Raw genomic sequence first — 16,426 nt, forward strand, 5'->3', positions numbered from 1 at the left:
AGAGTGTAAAAGTACTTTTGTACAGTAATCACGGAAGTCACCAAAGAATAGAGTAGCATTCTACCATGTGACATGAGAAATGGAGAACCTGTTTGGAGGTTGAATTAGACATCATACATGGTATGTGGATATAAGTGATTGTCCTGAGACTCTTCTAAATAATGGTTAGCACAAAAAAGCAAGCCCACAACTCAAGAAGAAAAAGGTCTGAAATAGTCATTATAAAAATACATTTAAGTATCCACATAATAAATATAGTGGAGCTGAGAAGCAAATGTAAAGAAACGATTCATTCATAATAATCTGGGTTAATTTCACAATATAGGCAATACATCCATGATCCTCTTTGCTAGGTTACTGATGTCACAGTAGGTTTCTTGAGATTTTCTCTTGAACGAAGCAATGATGTGAAAAGTTCCAGGAAACATGGTACTCTTATGGTCTCTCCCTAAGATCAGATTTCTAACCACTTTGGATCAAATGGTCCTGCCAGTTCCTTAAGAAGTTATTCTTCTAGCTTGACAATAGGGGTAGTTGTCACTCGGTTGTCTTCCTTCCATCCAGGATGAGTTCTTCTCTGGGTCTCTATCCCTTCTACTTGCTTGATAGTGATCTTGGTACTAAATTCATCAACACACTCATTCCTCGTTCTACTGTTCATTGAAGGACTAAGACATGTGAGTCACTGTGCTTTTTATAGGGTACTCAATGATGAGCACGATAACACTCATGCTCTCATGCCTTTCATTGTGGGTTCTAGTAGCATAATAAATGTCAACCACACTGGTTTCCACAAACACAATTTTGTGGCCTGATGCTAGCCTGCTGGCACGAGAAACACGAGGGGACATGCCTAAAAATAAGGATCCTTGGATCCCGCCCACAGATATTCCATGTCAGTAGGTTTGAGGTGAAATCTGGTTATGTATAGTTAAAAACAAACAAAAACCTTGCCAAGTGTGCTTTCTGGTACATATCCAGGCTTGGGAACTAGTCTAGTGTACAATTAACTGATTTTTCTTTTTAGGGGAAAACAATAAACCACGTATTCATTCTGCCCCATCAGACAGCCTGAGGGCCAGCACAGCTCTTGTGAGCTCAACTCCATGGGTGGGTAGGGGGAGGGAGCAGAGGAATAAGTGACCAGAGCATATCTGACTGGCAGTGGGGGGTTCATGAAATCATGGTGTGAGAGAGTCTGGCAGTCACACAGAGCAGATCAGAATCAGTAAATCCAAGCAGCAGATGAAAATTGTATTTTTGTTAAAAGCCAGAAGAATCCAAGACAACTATTAGAAGCTGAAAGTCAAGATCCGAGAGGCAGAGAAGACAAAAGTAAGAGGCAGAAGACAGAAATGGGCAAGATAGCAGGAGAGTGGGAGTAATTTCCAACTTTATGTACCTGGCAATGTACTGCCTGCTTAACTCTATCTTGTCTCCAAGTTCAGTAAAAGTATAAATCGCTGTTCGGTCAGATCAAAAGCCAGACACCTTTCTTCCTACCTGAACATATTTTACACATTACAAAACTGTTCTAGGTATAACTTGTTCATGACCTACTATTCAGGAAACAGTACACAACTATTTAACAGAAGTGCCCAGAATGGAATCCACTTGCAGAGAGATAACGGTCTTAGTGATATGGTTTAGTATGCTTTTTCATTTTTAGCTTTGGCCACTAGTATACAATATAAGTCATATTTATTGAGCAGTCACCAGGTCCCAAACCTTTGTGCTGAGTGCTTTTTCCTATGCAATCATTCACAGAATCCCCACAACAGTTTTATGTGTTAAGTAGTTCTTATCCCCATTTTACAGATGAAGAAAACGGGTCAGGTGTAAGTACTAAGCTGCAGGGCCAAAACGGAGGCCCAGAACTGTCTGGCTCCAAAGATTATCTTCTATTCCACTTTCCAGCACAAAACAAAAAACATTGCCTGCCTCTTTTTTTTTTTTTTTTTTTCTTATTCAAAACACCACACCCTCACTTTCCTGCCTGGAGATAATATATTTAATGTTAAAGGTAGCACTAAAGCTGTGAAATTATACCCTTGATTGGGTATTGTCTTGAAATAAAGACAAGATTAATGGTTTTGACTTTAAAGTTATGTAATAAAACACTCATATAAATATAAGTAATTAAATTTTAGATTCTTAAACTTCACTGAAGCTAGATACATGACCCTTGGAAGGACATCCTTTTCTATAAGGAAGTCAGTCTCTTTCTGCTGATTTGTAACTTGGAAATCTCTACTTGTCCACAACATTTTCTCAGGTTGGAAATGGTAACTTCCAAAGCCCTTTCCTACAAGGCATCTCATGCAATCATCCAATATGTTTCTGAGCTGATGGGTCTAGCTGTTACATTTTCATTTAATGTATATATGAAACCTAAAGGACAAACAGGTAGAGTGAAGTAAATAGAGGGGGAAAAAAGCCAAATTAAAGTCATACCTGATGGTTCCAGAACTGGGGTTAAAGGCCAGTATTCTGGATTTTCATCCTAAGCTTCCTCTCAGGTAAAAGAGGCCCCAGAGAGAGAGGTTGACATCAATTTTTATGATGGTTGAAGACAATTTAAATGATAACATACTAGGGGTGCTAAGGTGGCTCACTTGGCTAAGCATTCTTCTACTGTTGATTTCCGCTCTGGTCATGATCTCACAGTTCATGAGTTTGGGCCCCACCATGGCCTCCGCGCTGACAGTGCGGAGCCCATGTGGGATTCTTTCTCTGCCCCTTCCCTGCTATCTCAAAATAAATAAACTTAAAAAAATTTCTTTTGAAAATAAATGATAACATACCAGAAATCAGTGAAGCATTTACGAAATTTAATATCATGCTTTACACTGGCCTTATAACATACCAAATAAATAACTAAAGTTAAGAGACTTTGGTAATATAACTTGGTCCATATGGCAATACTTATTTATACTTGTGGTCATGATTCATCCAAACTACCAACTGTATTTTAAAATTGACTAATAGGGGCGCCTGGGTGGCTCAGTCGGTTGAGCGGCCGATTTCGGCTCAGGTCACGATCTCGCGGTCCGTGAGTTCGAGCCCCGCATCGGGCTCTGGGCCGATGGCTCAGAGCCTGGAGCCTGCTTCCGATTCTGTGTCTCCCTCTCTCTCTGCCCTTCCCCCATTCATGCTCTGTGTCTCTCTGTCTCAAAAATAAATAAACGTTAAAAAAAATTAAAAAAAATAAAAAATAAATAAAATTGACTAATAAGCCAGCATTGGCCTATTTATTATTTGATATGAGTATTTTGATAACACTGATATATAGCAAGTGTACTTTGTATAGCAGATGTGACCTGTTGTCACCATATAAAGCAGAGAAGATTTAGGGTTGATTATACTTTTTCAGGATAGTGGAAATTATATCTTCAGACCTTTTAAATGAGTGAATTTTGAGCTGCAGATATGGGAAATATTATATTTATAGCTCTGTGTGGATGTTACCAATACACAACATGACACTGTTTTGTTCTTGTAAAATAGAACTAGGTTGATATTGAAGCCTACAAGTAAGCATATACACTCTTGTTTGAATTTACTTTTAATTGAAGTACCATAAGATAGATGTAGACACACTCATATAAAAACACAAAAGATATTTAAAATGCCATCATATGAAAAATGCTAGCATCATAGTAATATTTTATCTTAGAGTTTCTTAATTTTGAATGTGTAATTTTAAAAGAGGAATCAACTTTTAAACACATAGCCTCTTAATGAGAGAAATGCCTCCCCCTCCCTTTTTTTTAAGAGGCAGTGGAGGGGCAGAGGGAGGTAGAGAATCCCAAGCAGGCTCCACACTCAGCATGGAGCCTGACATGGGGCTCGATCCCACGACTGTGAGCTCATGACCTGAGCCAAAATCAAGAGTCAGACACTAACCAGTTGAGATGCCCAGGAGACCCAGAAATGCTTGACCTTTAAATTCTATAGCACAAGTGGTGGAAAACTCACTGCAGTAACCTGTACACATCTCTCAAACATATGATGACTTTTTAATTCATTTAAGCATTGGGTTTAAAATTTTTTTTAATGTCTATTTATTTTTGAGAAAAAGAGAGAGTTGGGGAGGGGCAGAGAGAGAGACGGAGACACAGAATCCGAAGCAGGCTCCAGGCTCCGAGCTGTGAGCACAGAGCCTACGCAGGGCTGGAACTCACAAACTGCAAGATCATGACCTGAGCCGAAGTCGGACGCTTAACTGATGGAGCCACCCAGGTGCCCCTAAGCACTGAGTTTTATAAAAATTTCTTCCCCGGTAGCACATGTAGCAAAGGTAAGAACAACAGGTTAACCAACACAACAAGGCCTGAAATTAAGTATATGTTTGTATTTGGGCTCATGAAATTGATGCATCTCCATTGTGATGATACTATGTATAATTAACCAAGTTAGGGCTTCAAGTTAAAAATGACAATTACATGCATTGATGTATTGTCTCTTCTAGGAGACCAATAAAGAAGAAATAAAATTTTTTCCAAATGACAAAAAACAACAAAACAGGATGGGAAGAAAACCACCAAAAAGAAGTACTTTCAACAACTATCTGGAAGATGGGAAGCAAAGAAAGGACTGTAGACAGAAAGCAGAGGAAGCCCCGGCCTAGAATACATGCTGGGGATCTACATTCAATGAGAAAATCTGCCTGCCATGCTCAATTCTTGACAAGACTGATATGTACAAATCCAGGTATGAAGGACATCAGTTGTGGTATTTGTCTCTGAAAATAAGGGTGTCGAAGGCGTACAGAATAGACGGACCCAACAGGTACAAAACATTCATTGATTTTGCTCTATTGCTTTTCTATTCTCTATACCATTAGTTTCTGGAATCAAAATCTTTATCATGTACTTCCTTCTGCTTTCTTCAGGTTTGGTTTACTCTTTTTGTTGCAGTATCTGCAGGTGGAAAGTTAGGATACTAATTTGAGATTTTAAGTTTTTTGAATATAGGCATTTATAGCTAAAACATTTTCTTTTAAGCAATGCCTTAGCTGCATCTCATAAGTTTTAGTAGGTTAGGTCTTCATTTTCATTTATCTCAAAGAACTTCGAATTTGTTTGCGATTTCCTCTTTGACCTACAGGTTATTTAGGAGTGTGCTGTGTTATTTCCACATATTTATGAGTGTTCCAAATTTCTTTTTGCTATTGAATTCTAATTCCAATAAATTAGAGTGGTCAGAGAACATAAACTGTATTATTTCTCTACAGTTAAATTTATTGAAGTTTGTTTTATGGCATAGCATATGATCTATCCTGCAGAATGTTCCAGGTGCGCTAGAGAATAATGTACTTTGTTATTTCTGGTATCTTCTAGGTCTAATTGGTTTATAGTATTTTTTAACATTCTTCTCTTTCCTTGCTGATCTTCCTCCCAGCTGTTCCTTCCATTAATGAAAGTGGAATATTGAAGCCTCTGACTATCATCACGGAATCCTCTACATTTCTCCTTCACTTCTGTAAGTTTTGCTTCGTGCATTTTGGCGCTCTTTTGCTAGGTGGGTATGTGATTAAAATTGTCATACCTTTCAGACTGGTGGACTCTTTCCACATTATAAAGTACCCCTCTTTACCTCTAATAATACTTGTTTCAGAGTCTATTGTTTCTGATATTACTATAGCCATCGCAGCTTTCTTTTAGTTCTAGATTTTCTCCTATGTTATATTCCAGGAGTTTCGTAGTTTTGAGTTTTACATTGAGGTCTGGGACCCATTTTGAGTACCTTTGCGTGAAGGATGTAAGGTCTGTGTCAAGATTTATTTTTTTGCACGTGGATGTCCGTCGTTCCAGCAAAATCTGTTGAAAACTGTCTTTGCTCCACTGTGTTGCCTTGATTCCTTTGTCAAATACCTGTTGAGTATATTTATATTGATCTAGTTCTGGGCTCTCCATTCTGTTCCATTGATCTAGTTGTCTACTCTTTTGCCAATAGCAAATTGCCGTGATAGCTTTATAGTAAGTCTGGGAGTCAGGTAATGTCTGTCTTCCAACTTTGTTCTCCTTCAATATTCTGTCTTCCAATATAAATTTTAGAATACGTTTGTCAATAGCCACAAAATAACTTGCTGGGATTTTGATAGGGACTGCAGTGAATCTATAGACAAACTGGGAAGAACTGGAATCTTGACAATATTGAGTCCGCCTATATATGAATATGTAATATCTCCCCATTTATTTACTTCATTTTTTAATTTTGTCCATTTGAGTTTTATTGCTGCTTTGTGGTGTCCTTCATCTGCACCTTGCATATATTTTCTTAAATTTACACCTAAGTATTCCATTCTGGGGGTGCTAATGTAAATGGTATTGTGTTTTCAATGTCAATTGTACTTGTTCATTATTGGTACATAAAAAATGATTGACTTGTTATACTAAACTTATACCTGTAACCTTGCTATAATCGTTTATTAGTTCCAGGAGGGCTTGTTTTTCTTTTTTGGCCAATTCTTTCAGGTTTTCTACATAGATGATCACATCATCTATAAATGGTTTTCCTTCTTCCTTCCCAATCTGTATACCTTTTATTCCCTTTTCTTGTCTTATTGAATTTGCTAGAAATTCCAGTGCAATGTTGAAAAGGAGTGGTGAGGGTCAGGTGGGTGGCTCAGTCAGTTAAGCATCCGACTTTGGCTCAGGTCGTGATCTCCCAGTTCATGAGTGCAAGCCTCACATCAGACTCGCTACTGTCAGTGCGGAACCTGCTTCGAATCCTTTGTCTCTCTCTCTCTCTGCCCTTTCCCTGCCTGTGCTCTCTCTCTCTCAAAAATAAATAAACATTTAAAAAAAGGAGTGGTGAGAGGAAACTAATGCAACATTGTAATTTATTCAACTTTTTTGCACTAATATTTTTAGTGATTTCTTTATAGGTTGGTCTAGACTTTACCATGCCAATCTTAAATTATCAGAATAAGCTGAAGATTCATAATGATTCACTTAATTCCAGTGAGAGCTAGAAATGATACTCCTATATATCTCTACTCCCTTCCTCCCCTTCTGTGATATTATGGTTATACATACTGCATCTATAAATGTTGCAACCATTGCATAACACTGGAACTGCTAAAAGTATTGCTTTACATAATTTTGTGTTTTACAGAAGCTCAAAGACAACAATGCAAAAAAGCAGTTACAGCTTTTGCTCTTTTATAACAGACAAAATCATTTCTTGATTTCTTCATCTGTCCTTATCGTCTTAAGTTAACCTGTGGAGTCATTTCCTTAGTCCAATACAGCTGGTCCTTCTACCCGCTCCTGGAAACTTTCAAACAGGAGATGGGTTTGCCGTTTTGAAGCATAATTTCTTCTTCTAAGGAAGCCTGTTTTTGCCCTTAAAGTCTATCAACTGATTGGACTATGCCCATCCACAGTACTGATGATAATCTACTCAAGGGCAACCGATTGTAGATGTTAACCACATTTATAAAACACCTTCTCAGCAACATCTAGATGAGTGTTTGAATTAGTAACTTGGTACTGCAGCCTACCCAATTTGACTCATAAGGCAAACCAAGAACATCTATAATGGTGTGCTCGATGGTACCCTGCATTTCTCTGGGGCTTTCTTCATTGCTCTTCATTCTTTCCTCCATTTGTTGTTCAAATTGCATAATCTCTATTGGTCTACCTTCAGAATCTCTAATTCTTCTGACAATGAACCCTATTGTTGAGCCCTTCGAGGACTTTGTTGTTGTTGTTTCAGTTAACTGTAGCTTTCAAATAAAGAATTTCTATTTGGTTCTTTTTTATGACCTCTGTGTATTAATGCTCTTGGTTTGATGTGACTTTCTTGTCATAGTTTCCATTATTCCTTTGATCGTCATTTTATGTTTGAATATATTTACAATGGCTACTTTGAAGGCTTTTTCTGTTAACTCCGACATCCAGCTGCTTTGACCAGCAGTTTCTATTTCCTGATTTTTTTTCTTTCCAATATAGGGCTCATACTTAACATTTCTTTTTGCGTCTTGTAATTTCTGTCGGAACATGGACATTCTAGATAACAACTGGGTTGTTATTATTTCTTTTGTCTAGTGACTGGCAGAGTTAATCTAATAAAGTATATTTCCCCCAGAAATGTTAAGTGTCTGATTTTGCACTTTATGGTGCAAAGCCTTAGCTATGCCCAGGTTTTCCCTGGGAGGATAGTGCTTTTGGCCAGCTCTCTTTGAGAGCCTTGGTCCTTAATCACCCCCAGCTGTTAATCTTTACTAATCACTGGCTGATTGCTCTATTGTGTTTAAAAATGTCCTTGGGCATAATTGCTCCACAGATTACTTCAATCAAATGCAGTCTCTTTTGTTTTTTGTTTTTTGTTTTTTTTAATGTATGTATGTATGTATGTATGTATGTATGTATGTATGTATGTATGTATTTTTTAAATGCAATCTCTTTTAAAAGCGTAGCTTGCAAGGTCAGTACTTGAGATTTGTTTGATGACAGGTGGGTTTCTGCCAACTTACTTTTTTTCCCCAATTCTGTCTAGAACATTAGTCAGCCTACACTTTAGCCCACATGTCAAATTAATCTACCTATCTCCTCTCAATTGCCTTTCATCAAACCTCTACTATTTGGGAGAAGACCTCTCTGAAGTCAGTTTGGGATGTCATAAAATACCATAGACTGGGTGGCTTATATAACAGAAATTTATTTTCTCACAGTTCTTGTGGCTAGAAGCCCAAGATCAAGGTACTAGCATGGGCAGGTTTTGGTGAGAGGTCTCTTCATGGCTTGTAGATAGCCACCTTCTCACCATGTCCTCACGTGGCTGAAAGAGAGAGAGCATGTTTTCTGGTGTCCCTTCTTATAATGGCACTGATCCCTTCATGAAGGCCCCATCCTCACAACCTCATCTAAACCTATGCCCTAAAGGCCCCATCTCCAAATACCATGGCATAGGGTGTTAGGGCTTCAACACATGAATTGGGATGGCAGGGGGAAAATGACACACCTCCATAGCAATACCCTCAGGATTGAACTTCACACTGTTGCAAATGAAGTCAGTTCCTTTTGGAAGAAATTTGGAGCTTTCCATTTTACAGCCTGCTTCTCCCACCCTCCCCTCCCCCCCCCCAAACAAAACCTCCGAGTCAAGGCTCTAGGGCTGGGAGAGGGGACAATGTCAAACTTATCTGTGAGTGACACCCCCGGTTTAGGGGCTGGGTACTAAGCAAAGAGGGGCAGTAGTTTCCGTTCCTTCTGGCTGGCCTCTCCCAGTATGGCACTGCCATCCCACAAACCAGAACAAGGGTGATCAGTGGCCCAATATTCTTAGTAGTATTTTACCCAAAGCAGAATCTTAGTCCCACAAGTGTTAGGCTAGGCAGAAGAAGGGTATGTCCATCTCTCGGTTGAAATCACCTACAATTCACACTTGGCAACAGATGGCTAGGGGAAAGATGAGAAACGTGATATCCTGCCTTTCCCAGGAAGACAGCCCTCTGGGAGCTGGAGGCAGAGGGGTCCCTGTGTTCTTGGCTGCATCAGTTTGGAATCGAGTCTCCGTCTCACTGAACTCAGAGAGAAGGGAGGAAATGTTTCTTAGTTCAAAAACCAGAGTCTTACTGTGCTTCCAGAATTTTAGATTTTCTTGAACAAATGTGTCTTCATTTGCTGTATGTTCTTAGGATTATAGAGACTTCAATTTATATATCAGGCCAGAAGTAGAACTCACCCAGCAGGAAGGTATTTAACTGCTCAAAAATATTATGTTCTCCACCAGAGAAATCAAATTAATTGGAGAGAAATGAGGCCATCATTTGGATATCTGCAGCTCACAGTAAAATAGTGGGCTTTCTACGGTTTAGTGATTCCCCAACATGCATCCAAGCTCCCACCGTGCTTGCAATCAGTTGAAACCTGTCAGCTGAAATCTTTGCCCATGAACACAGCACTTTCTAGTAGCTTTTTAAGGCCCCATTTTCAAATATTAATAAAGGCGTATCACCAGACATCTGATGACAAACATGTACAAAAGTAACAGGAACAAGGAAAATAAAAAGTAAGTAGTCTAGAAAAACAGACAAAAATAAAAGAATAAAAAGAATTTCAAAAATATCTGTAATTTATTTCCAGAGAGAGGTATAAGAAGATAGCAAATCCATAAAAAGGAAACAGGAAGCTATGGAAAAGGAACAATCAGAAATGAAGAAAGAGGGCTTGGAAGTTAAAAATATAATTGCCAGTGAATTTTTCAATATAACGTCAGAGATAAATTTAAGCAAATCTCCACAAAGGAGAAAATAAAAAAGACATAAAAAGTATGAAGGAAAATACCAAAAGGAGAATTTATCCTGTAGTTTCAACTTATGATTGATAGGAGTTCTACAAAGGAAGAACAGAGAACATATGAGTAGAAGATATTCAGTAAATAATTGAAGAGAATTTCTCAAAGCAAAAGTATGCAAGTTTTTCAGATCAAAGGGCCCAGAACAATAAATGAAAATTAAGAATCTTTCCCATGAATATAACTGTAAAAAAAAAAAAAAACCTTTAACAGCAAAGAAAATGAAAAAACATAAAATCTTCCAGAGGGCTGGGGTGCAAGAGGACCCAATCACATATAAAAGAAGAGGCTTCGTATTGATATCAAACTTTTCATAAATTATGCTGGACACGAGAAGCCAATAAAGAAATGTTTCATAGTTCTGAGAGGAAAACGTGTGTGTGTGAGAAATTTTATGCTGACCAGACTACCAAACATGGAGTCAGAATAAAGAAACTTTAGGCAGCAGGAACTTGAAAATGTGCACCTCATGTATTCTAGGTTACTTGAAAATGTACCTCAGGAAGAACACAAAAGGAGTCAACCAGGAAGAAGACAATGGGATCCAGTAAACAGTAAGAGAAATTGTAGGAGTACAGCTACTCAGGAGTGCTACAGAATCAGCAGTCCAACTGGGATTATGAGGACAAGGGCTCCAGGATGGAAGATTCTGGAATATAAAAAGGAACTGATAGGCAAGATACAATGATTGCTATCTTAGAACATTTGAGGTCATGGTAAAATCAATTGTGGTTTATGGAAAAGGAACATCCAATTGCAATTTACTCTTGGAACACTCTCCTCTAAGTGACTGTGAAATTGGACCTGTAGAGATAGAAATGTAGTCTTAAGCATAGTACTTGACTCTGCAGTGAAACCATCTACAGGCCCATAATAATGCCAGTGGATTTTTATTATAGTTTTACATTTTAGAGTTTGGGACAAACCACACGAGTCTTAAATACGGTCACAGAACAGACTAAAATAATGTACTTTGAGAAGGTAAACATAAAAATACAGCTAACAGAGATTGGAAGGCGGACAAGATAGAAGGGAGGGTAGAAACACCAATATCCTTACCTTGAAAAAGGGGAAGTCAAGAGAAATGAAGCACTTTATTTCATGTTGCTGAAAGTTGCAGATGACATCATCTCACCATATTGGGAGGAGGGAGATAGAAAAGGTGATTATAAGTCAGCTAAATTCCCCATATTTAAAAGCAGAAAAACAACAATATCAACAACAATAATAACAGTTAAGACGGAGCCACTGTTTTAAGGACTTCACATATATTAAATAATTCAATTCTCATAGAGATCCCCTAGGGAAGATGCCATTTTTAATCCTACTTTACAGATGAAGAAACAGGCATAGAGAGAGAAAGTAACCTACACAAGGTCGTACAGCTGTAGAGTGGTGAAGCCACATTAAAACCTAGACAAACTGGCTCTAGAGTTCTTATTTTTAACCCGTATGTACACAAACTGCTTCTCACGACAGTTTTAGGCAACGTCTGAAGTTGATCATTAAAAGAAAGGAACTATTGGGGCGCCTGGGTGGCGCAGTCGGTTAAGCGTCCGACTTCAGCCAGGTCACGATCTCGCGGTCCGTGAGTTCGAGCCCCGCGTCAGGCTCTGGGCTGATGGCTCAGAGCCTGGAGCCTGTTTCCGATTCTGTGTCTCTCCCGTTCATGCTCTGTCTCTCTCTGTCCCAAAAATAAATAAACGTTGAAAAAAAAAATTTAAATTTAAAAAAAAAAAAAGAGAAAGGAACTATTCATTTTCCTTATGTATTGTAGTCTTTAATCCCAGTCATAGGTTACTTTGCTAAATGAATATAACAAGTGAAGTTTGTACAAGAGGGCAAGAATGAAACATGGCTTTAACCTGGATATGTAATGTTAGATATATCACACAACAACTAATCACTTAAATGCCATGTAAAACACCAAAATGGAGAGAGCTAAATGTGGAGAATAGATACCAATACTCTAGTAGACGGGTAACTACAGAGATCTAGAGTTGATGGAGAGAGACATATATCTTTGGGAAATTCAATTAGATAAGCTTGGTGAGCATTTTTTGTCTCTCATCCTGGACTACTCTTGCCTCTCTTTTACGCCTGAAACATTCCAAATCTCATTCATTATTTTTTTTATTTTTAATATGAAATTTATTGTCAAATTGGTTTCCATACAACACCCAGTGCTCATCCCAACAGGTGCCCTCCTCAATGCCCATCACCCACTTTCCCTTCCCTCCCACCCCCCATCAACCCTCAGTTCATTCTCAGTTTTTAAGAGTCTCTTATGGTTTGCCTCCCTCCCTCTCTAACTTTTTTTTCCCCTTCCCCTCCCCCATGGTCTTCTGTTAAGTTCCTCAGGATCCACAGAAGAGTGAAAACATATGGTATTGCCTTTTGAGACTAAGCTCAAGCACCACTACTTCCCTCAATGTCATCCTGCCCTGTGACTAACGACCATGATGGAGTCATATGCTACAAGGAGGCTAGGCTCCAGAAGGCAGCCACTACAGCTAAAATTGTCAATGGTCAAAATTCAACTTGACATTCCCATAGGAAAATGCTGTAACAGAATCCACTGTATTGTGTCTCGGTAGATCTAACATAGTCGATTTTTCTCTAAATTTGGAACAGATTACTGTTTCTTTTGGTGAGCTGCACGAAAAAAAAAACACAAGTTGGCTTGTGTTTTTAGGCCACGTAGTATGAATAATACCTGTTTTTCAACTTTGCAATCTCATTTAAAATAACTTTGGGAATAGCAGATAGGTCATATTCCATTTCTGGACTATGCTGATTAAATCGGGCGACAGACACTAGTTGTTATTTTTCTCCTCTTCTTTCATTTTTATTTGCTGAGTTCATGTAATTGAATTCATATAAAATAAATGGAAGAAGGATGTAAATTCTCTGTAATCCTTTCATTGAGCCTTTCACTGAAAATTGTACACACTTATCATTCTACGTCGAAATGATGCATAATATAATTTACGTAGGAAAGCATGAATAGAGAATGATGGATTAATGAGTGACAGAAAAGATGAAAGAGACATTGATGCAAGGATGAAAAGATGAAAAAATCTTGTAATATATTAATAAGATGTTAGGTAGCTGCTTAAATGTAGATAAAGATGTTTAGAGATAGAGAGAGATAGATGAATAGCTGGGATTATAAGTACAGAACTTGACAGACAGCCTCTTGGAATGATAACAGATAATAGAAAGATGATGATAAGAGAGAACCTGATGATGAAGTGATGGTGGAAAGGAGCTAGAAGTGGACGAGGCTACAAATACGTGCAGATATTTATGTATTCATTCAACAAAGTGCCAGTCAGTATATTAGGCACTGGAGACACAATAGCAAACAGAAAGAGATTACGGTCTTGTCTTCACTGAGCTCAGAGTTAGACATGTTATTATGAGGGCATTAGGTGCCAAAAAGAATTTAAAAAAATCAAAAGGTCAGAAAAGGATGGGGATGTAAGTTTAGGAAGGACAGTCAAGTAAAACTCCAAACTAAAGAGACAGATGAATGATATACTATATGGACAAATATAAAGATCGACAGTTGATAGAGACAGGCATATGGTGAGCAGTAGAGCTAAGTAGATAAATGTGAAGCACACACACACAAAAATAGTTGACGGTAAGATAGAAAAATGACAGTCAAGATAGGCAATTAATGTTAAATGAATGAATCCAAAATGAATAAATGCAGAGGTAAATGGATCTATGCTATAGTGGTGGTATGTAAATCTAAAACTCTGGAGAAACCTGTGGATGGTTCCAACAGAAAGAAAGTTGCAAGCCCATGTTCTATACCTGCATGCTTTTACGTATTATCACAGGTCTTTGACTGATGGAAATAAGTACACGTGAAGACAGTGTCAACTCAGATCAAATATAATTAACAGTTTTAAACAGAACTCACATGAAAATAAATCAATGCAAACAACGCTTTAACGTGAGGAACAGTTTTTGCTGTGCAAATGATTGTAGATTCAGACACAACATATTTTTAATCCATTTCAAAAGCAAAATCCAATAGTAATTATCAACCAGAGCTGTTGGCTTTCAAAGCTCCTGAAGCTTCCACAGTCCCATAATATGATGGCTGCTCCCTATTTTTAGCCATCAGTAATGGTTGCTTAGCAGCCCTGGAAACTCCTATGTCAGAAACCACTGTCACATCGTGGACGGCACTGGAAAAATATGCTGCCTGCAAACTCTCACCCAGCATGGAAGCCACTCAGCTAGAGGTGCCAAGGGAGAACTTTCACAAGACACCCAAACCAAGAAATCTGCTCTGTCAAGGAGGGAGATAAGCGCTACGTGACATAAGGAGAGATTTAAAAGTACCTTATTTGAGCTTAAACATGCACTAACTACATACTGACGGAAAAGAGAGTTGACATTTAGGTGTACATTAGGTGAGCATTGACACATTTTTCAAAGAAACTAAAACATGCCTTGAGTTTAGAGCATGCCTTGTTTTATCCACCCCATTTAACTTCCCATTCATTTTACTAAACACTAAGGGTAGGCAACAGCAGAAACTTTCTTATCTGATGTACTTGTGAAGACTACTTGGTTGACTAATGGAAAATAGTGGTTGAAACTGGAAATCATTTTTAAATTATATATATCTTAGACAATTCATCTAATATTAAATCATATTAACATCTACTGTTTCTCCTCTTTCTTGATGTAGAGTCAAAGCCTTTTCATTGAGTGGGGGTCCTCTGATTTAACTTTCTTATGGTCATTATTACATAAACCACATGCTATCACATCATCTGCGACATCAAGTTTCACTTTCTTTGAAATGTAGCAGAAACTTGAGGACACTTATGAAGGAATGAAGGGGTTTTTTGTGGTTTGTTTTATTTTTTCCATTCTCTCCCCAGACCTGCTTCTAGAACAATTTTTTCCTTAACAGTCGGCCTATATCAAGTCTCCCCTAATTAATTTACATTTCATGGAAATAACAGTTCTTTTTGAATCCATATTAATTACTTTATGTAGTACCGAATTAAGTAAAAATTATTACAGTAATACGTGCACTTGGCATAAAGAGGTTTGGAATCAAACATAATGGCTCTCAGTAAGCATGAAACAGGTGGAACCAGATGTGTACAAGTGGGTAGGCTATCAGCTGTGCGTTTTCAGCGTGCCTTAGAGTATTAATCAGTACATTTTATAGAAGGAATAAGGAGCATTATTAATCCAGTAAGAGGGCAGGTAAGTTGTGCCTGTCTATGCCAGCCACTGTGCCAAGCCACAGTTATGAATTTGTAAGACTCTGTCCTCAGGGAACCAAGTACATTAATATCAAATTTCAAAAATGCTTGCTTTCTACAGCTAGGTTTGAGGCCTTGCTTCCTCTATAACTCACGCTGTGGCCCTTGATAGCGCCCTTTCTTCACAAGACTCGGTTTTCTCCATCTGTATATTGAAACTCTAGGACAGATATCTCTAAAGTTCTTTGTTGCTCTCTGGTTCTAAGGATTGTTTCTTTGAGTTTTAGAATTGGTACTATTTTGCTCAAGATACGAGAGAATAATTAAATCATTGGTCTTTAAATTGTGTGTGTGTGTGTGTTTTTTTTTTAATTAAGATTCAACAGTACTTTTAGAATTATATATTCCAGGTCTGGAATTGTAAGAAATATTTTACTTACACATGACTGGTGGCAGTCTAATGTAAGCAGGGTTTGGATTTCAGCTCTGACAATTTACAGCTTTGTGTTCATGGGTTAAGTCCATTGACCTGTTGGGATTTCAGTTTATCCTCTATCAAAAAGGATAACCGTACGTGTATCAGTTATTGGCTGATGTGTAACAAATCATCTATATCTTACAAGCTTAAAACCAAAAGAAATTGTAATTTCACAATTTCAGTGGGTCGGGAATCCGGGAATGGCTTAGCTGGGTGATTCTGGCTCAGGGTCTCTCTTGAGCTTACAAGCAAAGCTGTAAACTGGGGCTGTGGTCATCAGCAGGCTTTACCGGGATTAAAGGATCCACCCCCAAGCCTGCTAATTTGGTCTCAATTCCTCAATTCCTCACTGGACACTGGCCAGAGGGGAAAGGGAGAGGGGGAGAGACAGACAGAA

This window comes from Leopardus geoffroyi, chromosome X (assembly GCF_018350155.1).
Source record: "Leopardus geoffroyi isolate Oge1 chromosome X, O.geoffroyi_Oge1_pat1.0, whole genome shotgun sequence".
NCBI classification, from domain to species: domain Eukaryota; kingdom Metazoa; phylum Chordata; class Mammalia; order Carnivora; family Felidae; genus Leopardus; species Leopardus geoffroyi.